At 43.6% G+C, this 7,325-nt stretch overlaps 1 pseudogene; it reads right to left on the bottom strand.

Moving 5' to 3' along the window:
* Gm9616 (predicted gene 9616) lies at positions 4,129-5,018 on the bottom strand (annotated as a pseudogene).

The following is a 7,325-nucleotide window of genomic DNA, read 5'->3' as shown; positions in this document are numbered from 1 at the left end:
GCCTGGCGCCGACTTCCGCCCCCATGTCAGCAGATGCCCACTTCTTTGTTCTTTGTATAATAGACTAAGTTTTAAAACAAGGCCTGAAACATTCAAAAGAGCTGAAGTGTCTTTTCCTCCTAATCATGTTGAGTATCATTCCCTGTCACAATGGTATTAAGATAGAAAGCAACAGGAAGGCTGTCAGGAAATTCATAATACATGGAGATTAAGCAATACGGTTGTGAACATGAGTCAAAGAAGACATTGAAAGGGAAATTGCCGCAGACCCTCTGGGCCCCTTTGTCTGCATGGAATGGGTCTCTAGTCTCGAGTGGACAAAGCGTCGGATGAATTGACAGACAGATGCACACAGGAGAGGTTGTGTTGGATCTGAATGTAATGTCAAATCGAGCATCTAACTTTTTATACAGAAGACAATAAGGAAGTTGGGTGACACACTCGCAAGGTACAAAGAGGTTACTGGACTCTTACATAAAACAGGAATGCAAACACAGAAGGTCTAACGGGAACCACCTGGGATAGAATTTATTGTTAACAACTGGGATCAACAAGGGCTCTACCTAAGATTCACTTAATCTTAGAAGCCAGGGTCAAAGGCTTCGTGCCCTTGCCATAGTTCTTATTTTAGTCTATTGTATAGTTCACCTTCCCCTTAGGTCATTGTAAATACGTGTGTATGGGTGTAACTCCGCTATAGTTCTAAGTATCTATTCTGGTTTCTCCTTTGGTCTAAAACTTCCTTCTTCCTTAGTGATGGTAAATTCCTGTGTAAGGGAGTGACTTAGCTTTTATTCAAAGTGATAGTGTAGTACCATGGTTTCTTAAGATCTCTATCACATCTTCCCCTCTGTCTTCTCCTTCCACCCTCTCCTTCTCCCATCCCCCCCCCTCTGCCCCCATCCTTTCTCCTCAGAAAAGGGGAGGCCTACCATGAATAACAACCAGCCTTGGCACATCAAGTTGCAGTAAGTCTAGGTGCATCTTCTTCTACTGTGTCTAGACAAGTCAGCCCAGTAGGAGCAAGTCAGAGACAACTCCTGCCCCCACTTTAGGAGCCCCATATGAAGGCCCGGCTGCACAGCTGTTACCTATGTGCAGGGGTCCTAGGTCCTTCCCATGCATGCGCTCTGGCTGGCCAGTTCAGTCTCTGTGAGCCTCCAAGGGTCCAGGGTTAGTTGATTCTGTAGATTTTCTTTTAGTGTCCTTGACTTCTCTTGCTCCTTCAATCCTTCCTCTTCCTCTTCCACAGATTTCCCCAAGCTCCACTTAATGTCTGGCTCTGGGTCTCTGCATCTGTTTTCATTATTGGCTCAGTGAAGCCTCTCAGATGACAGTTATGGTAGCACCTGTCTGGTGTCCCTGGTCCAGGCAGGCTTCTGGGCAGAAGTTTTAAACTGTAATAAGGTCAGATGACTAGTCATTTGTATTATGATTAATACCTCTTATTTTAATTAATACATTTTACTTGCTAGACAGTTTTAGGTTAGAGTTGAGTTTCTGTTGAGGTGCCTATAAAGGTAAAAGAAGCTTAAGGAACAACAAATAGATTGGACAAAAAAGGAACGAATCACATAATGATCAAAATACTAAACATACACAACAACAGCAACAAAAGAAAATTAAAGGATGCAAGGGAAAACGGTCAAAAAAACATTTAAAGGCAAACTTACTGAAATTACATTTTACTACTCAACAGAGACTCAAAAAGCCAGAAAGGCCTGGACAGATGTCTTTCAGATTCTGAGAGCATAGACCTAGAGTATGATAGCCAACAAAACTTTCAATCACCATAGATGGAGAAAAATAAAATCTTCTGTAACATAGTCAAATTTAAACAGTATCTAGACACAAATGCTACCTTTCAGAAATTACTAGGAGAACTCCAACTCAAAGAGGTTATCTGTACCCAAGGAAACAAAGGAAATAAGTAATCTCACACCAACAAAACCCAAAGAAAGAAAACACACACACACACACACACACACACACACACACACACTACCTACCACCATCACCACCAATCAAACAATAATGGAAATTAATAACCATTCATCATTAATGTCTTTCAGTATCAATGGACTCAATTCCCCAAAAAGAAAATCACAGGCTAACAGAATGGATATTAAAATAGGATCCATCCTTCTGCTGCATGCAATAAACATAACTCAACCTAAAGGTTTGGAAAAGATATTCCAAGTAAACAGACCCAAGAAGCAAGCTGGAATAGCCATTCTAATACCCAACAAAATAGACTTTAAACTAAAGGTAATCAAAAGTGATGGGGAAGGACACTTCAAACTCACCAAAGGAAAAAAATCCACCAATATAACGTTTCAATTCTTAGTATCTATGTTTCAAATGCAAAAGCAACCACATTGGTAAAAGAAACATTCCCAAAGCTTAAATCACACACTGAACCTCACACATTAATATTGGGAATCTTCAATATCCCAATGGGCAGGTCATTCAGACAAAAACTAAACAGAGAGATCATGAAACTAACAGGCATTATGAATCAAACAGACCTAACAGACATCTGTAGAACATTTCACCTACACATGAAAGAATATACTTTCTTCTCAGCACCTCATGGATCCTTCTCCAAAATTGACCATATGGTCTGTCACAAGTCTGTTCAACAACAGCAGAAATCCCAGAAAGCCTGCACACTCTGCTCTTGCAGATTACCCAGATTCAGTTCCCAGAACTCAAGCCAGGTGGCTGGCAACTATCTGCCAGTCAAGTTCCAGGAGAGCTGACACTCCATTGCTTCTGAGGGGGCCTACAGGCACAGGCTGCACATAAGCTCTTGCAGACACACACACACACACACACACACACACACACAAATTAGAAGCATGTTAGATGTCTGCGTGTGGTGGTACACACCTGTGGTCCCAGGAGGATGAGACATTCAACATCACCTCGTCTACATCATGATGAGTTCAAGTTTGAAGCAAATTTAAGATACATGAGGCTTATGGTTTGACTGAGAATGGCCACCATAGGCTCATATATTGAATATTTGTTCCCGAGGTAGTAAAACTTTTTGGGAGGGATTAGGAGGTGTGGCCTTGTTGGAGGAGGTGTGGCCTTGTTGGAGGAGGTGTGGCCTTGGTGGAGGAGTGTGGCTTTGACTGAGGAGGTGTGGCCTTGTTGGACGTGTGCTATGAGAGGTGAGGGTGAGAGTTTGGGGGTGGGGGATGATGGGAACAGGTTGGGGTGGGGGTCGGCTTTGAGGTTTCAAAAGCCCATATCATGCCCAGTCACAGTTTTTCTCTGCCTGGATCTCTTGGATCACACGTGAGTCCTCAGTTACTGCTATAGCTCCATGCCTGCCTGCTTGTCTGCCTCCATGCTCCCCACTGTGTTGATCACAGACTAACCCTCTGCAACTCTAAGCAAGCTCCCAACTACCACTTTGCTTTGATCATGGTGTCTCAAATCAATAGAGCAGTATCTAAGACAAGACTGTCTCAAAAACAACCAACCAACTAAATACAAGCACAGAGATAAAAGCAAACAAGGTCTTCAGGCTTTGGCAGCAATGATGACAGCATGTGCTCCCAGAGGCATGCGGAGGATGTAGAGGAAAATGGCAGTCTCTTTCACCCAGAACCATGAGCAAACTGCAATGCAGGAAGAAACGGTTTCTGAGCATGGCTGACAAGACAGAATTCTGACAGCCTGAGAAAGAACTTTCTGTTTCTTATAGTATTAGTGTAATCTTTCTTCCTTAGCAAGGCCAACCCACCCTGTCTTCAATTGGATACAAAAGCCTGTCTCCTTAGTCTCCGTGCCCGCTCCACACGCTTCCTTACATAGAGTAGCCTTGCCTTGCTCATCTTTAATGAATTGCCATTCCAGGTTAGACTCTGACTCCACGAGGATCTATGAGGACATTGTATTTTGTTCAACAGCCTAGAACAGGATCTAGGGCTTAACAGATGCTTGGCAACTCTGACTCAGTGAACGAGCGAGAATTTCTCAAGGAAAAAGAACCCCCAAGAAACTGGATCATTGGTTCTGCAGCTCAGGGATATTATTCAAAGCTTTGTCTTTTCTTTTCTTTTCTTTTCTTTTCTTTTCTTTTCTTTTCTTTTCTTTTTCTTTTTTTTTTTTTTTTACTTTCACCATGCTGTTTAATCTAGCATGTATGTTGCCTAGAAAGGCTTGTACAAACACTTTTCCAGCATGTCCCCTAGAGACCATTTCACCCACTGCTCTGTTTGGCCGCAAGCCTCTTGTCTCTCTCTTCAGCAATGGTGAGGCGGATTCCTTTTCCTCTGGGAAGAGAGATCCATGGTTTGTTACCCTTGCCAATAACAAAAATGTTGGACAGCCGCGTGGCAATGCTGTTGCCATTGGCATCTTTCACATGAACCACATCAAAAGAGCCGGGATGTCTCTCTCTGTTGGTGATTACACCAATTCTTCCCAAGTTAGCACCTCCAGTCACAGGTTCCCAGTGTCAAACTTGATGAAGTCAGTTATTTTGCCTGTCTCCAAATCAATCTGAATGGTGTCGTTCACCTTGATGAGGGGATCAGGGTACCGAATAGTAAGAGCATCATGGGTCACCAGGTGCGGGATTCCTTTTGTGCCCACAAAGATCTTTCTCACTTTGCACAACTTGTACTTGGCCTCCTCCGGTGTAATACGATGAACAGCAAAGCGACCCTTGGTGTCATAGATCAGACGGAAGTTCTCTCCGGTCTTGTCAATGCTGATGACATCCATAAACCCAGCAGGGTAGATTATACCGGTCCTGATTTTCCCATCAATCTTAATGAATCGCTGCATGCAAATCTCTTTTACTTCATCTCCAGTCAGGGCATACTTAAGTCTGTTCCTTAGGAAAATGATGAGAGGCAGGCATTCCCTCAGCTTGTGAGGACCAGTGGATGGACGAGGAGCAAACACGCCAGTCAACTTATCCAGCATCCAATGTTTTGGAGCAGCTACACGCTTCAGGTGTTTCTTGGGACCACGAGCCATGGCTGCGCTAGGAACGGGTCTTTTATTTTCTCATCCTGTTTTCATGGTTGTTTTTCTTCATGGTTTCAAGATAACTGGTAATGAGGGCAGAGAGATGACTGACTAGTTAAAAGAACTTGAGTGCTTGCAGAGGATCCAGATTTAGGTCCCAGCACTCACACAGCAGCTCACAACTGAAGTGTTTATAAAAAGATCAAGAAAAGGGGGGTATGTTCTATGGAGGTATGGTGAGATATGGGGGAAGGGGGTGCCTCAGAGGGCGTATGCCAAGGTATCGCTTCCCGCTGAGGGACCAGCCACATGACAGTATAGTACAGAATAGAGTATATTCAGAGCATGAAGAGGGGAAGTTAAGAGGGTAGCAGAGGCAGAGAAAGGTAGAGAGAGGGAGAGGCAGAGAGAGAGGGAGAGGCAGAGGGAGAGGGAGAGGGAGAGGGAGAGGGAGAGGGAGAGGGAGAGGCCAGCCATGAGCACGTGGGGGGTAGGGGAAGGGAATGGGGTGAGAGGGGGAAAGGGAAGAGCAAGGGAGCAAGAGAAGAGCAAGAACAGAGCGGGTGGGGGGGTGGGGGGTGGCAAGCATCCCCTTTTAGGGGTCAGGCCTATCTGGCCACTGTCAGGTAACTGTGGGGTGGAGATTAGTCAGAATGCTCACAAAAACTGCCTGTAACTCCATCACCAGGGGATCTGGTACCCAGTGGACTCTTTTTTTTTTCTTGTCTTTACATATTTATAGGAATCTATTTGTTAAATTTAAGTATATATTAATTACAAATAATAAATAACAACCTGTATCCATATAATTATATGAAAATAGCACAATATATTATGTACAATGGGTTGAGAAAGTGAATACTATAGACTGCATGCCATCTGCAAATCCTAAAATATCGACTGTCTGACATTTTTGTTTTTTAAATTTTTTATTAGGTATTTTCCTCATTTACATTTCCAATACTATCCAAAAAGTCCCTAATACCCTCCCCCCCTCCCCTACCCACCCACTCCCACTTTTTGGCCCCGTCGTTCCCCTGTACTGGGCATATAAAGTTTACAAGTCCAATGGGCCTCTCTTTCAGGTGATGGCCGACTAGGCCATCTTTTGATACATATGCAGCTAGAGTCAAGAGCTCGGGGTACTGGTTAGTTCACAATGTTGTTCCACCTATAGGGTTGCAGATCCCTTTAGCTGCTTGGGTACTTTCTCTAGCTCCTCCATTGGGGGCCCTGTGATCCATCCAATAGCTGACTGTGAGCATCCACTTCTATGTTTGCTAGGCCCAAGCATTGTCTCACAAGAGACAGCTATATCTGGGTCCTTTCAGCAAAATCTTGCTAGTGTAAGCAATGGTGTCAGCGTTTGGAAGCTGATTATGGGATGGATCCCTGGATATGGCAGTCTTTAGATGGTCCATCCTTTCGTCACAGCTCCAAACTTTATCTCTGTAACTCTTTCCATGGGTGTTTTGTTCCCAATTCTAAGAAGGGGCACAGTGTCCACACTTTGGTCTTTGTTCCTCTTGAGTTTCATGCGTTTAGCAAATTGTATCTTATATCTTGGGTATCCTAAGTTTCTGGGCTAATATCCACTTATCAGTGAGTACATATTGTGTGAGTTCCTTTGTGATTGTGTTACCTCACTCAGGATGATGCCCTCCAGGTCCATCCATTTCCCTAGGAATTTCATAAATTCATTCCTTTTAATAGCTGAGTAGTACTCCATTGTGTATATGTGCCACATTTTCTGTATCCATTCCTCTGTTGAGGGGCATTTGGGTTCTTTCCAGCTTCTGGCTATTATAAATAAGGCTGCTATGAACATAGGGGAGCATGTGCCCTTCTTACCGGTTGGAACATCTTCTGGATATATGCCCAGGAGAGGTATTGCTGGATCCTCTGGTAGTATTATGTCCAATTTTCTGAGGAACCGCCAGACTGATTTCCAGAGTGGTTGTACAAGCTTGCAATCCCACCAACAATGAAGGAGTGTACCTCTTTCTCCACATCCTCGTCAGCATGTGCTGTCACCTGAATTTTTGATCTTAGTCATTCTGACTGGTGTGAGGTGGAATCTCAGGGTTGTTTTGAGTTGCATTTCCCTGATGATTAAGGATGTTAAACATTTTTTTCAAGTGCTTCTCTGCCATTCAGTATTCCTCAGGTGAGAATTCTTTGTTCAGTTCTGAGCCCCATTTTTTAATGGGGTTATTTGATTTTCTGGAGTCCACCTTCTTGAGTTCTTTATATATATTGGATATTAGTCCCCTATCTGATTTAGGATAGGTAAAGATCCTTTTCCAATCTGCTGGTGGTCTTTTTGTCTTATT

The sequence above is a fragment of the Mus musculus genome, chromosome 13, assembly GCF_000001635.26.
Source record: "Mus musculus strain C57BL/6J chromosome 13, GRCm38.p6 C57BL/6J".
Taxonomy (NCBI): Eukaryota; Metazoa; Chordata; class Mammalia; order Rodentia; family Muridae; genus Mus; species Mus musculus.
This window is presented reverse-complemented; position numbering and strand designations above follow the sequence as displayed.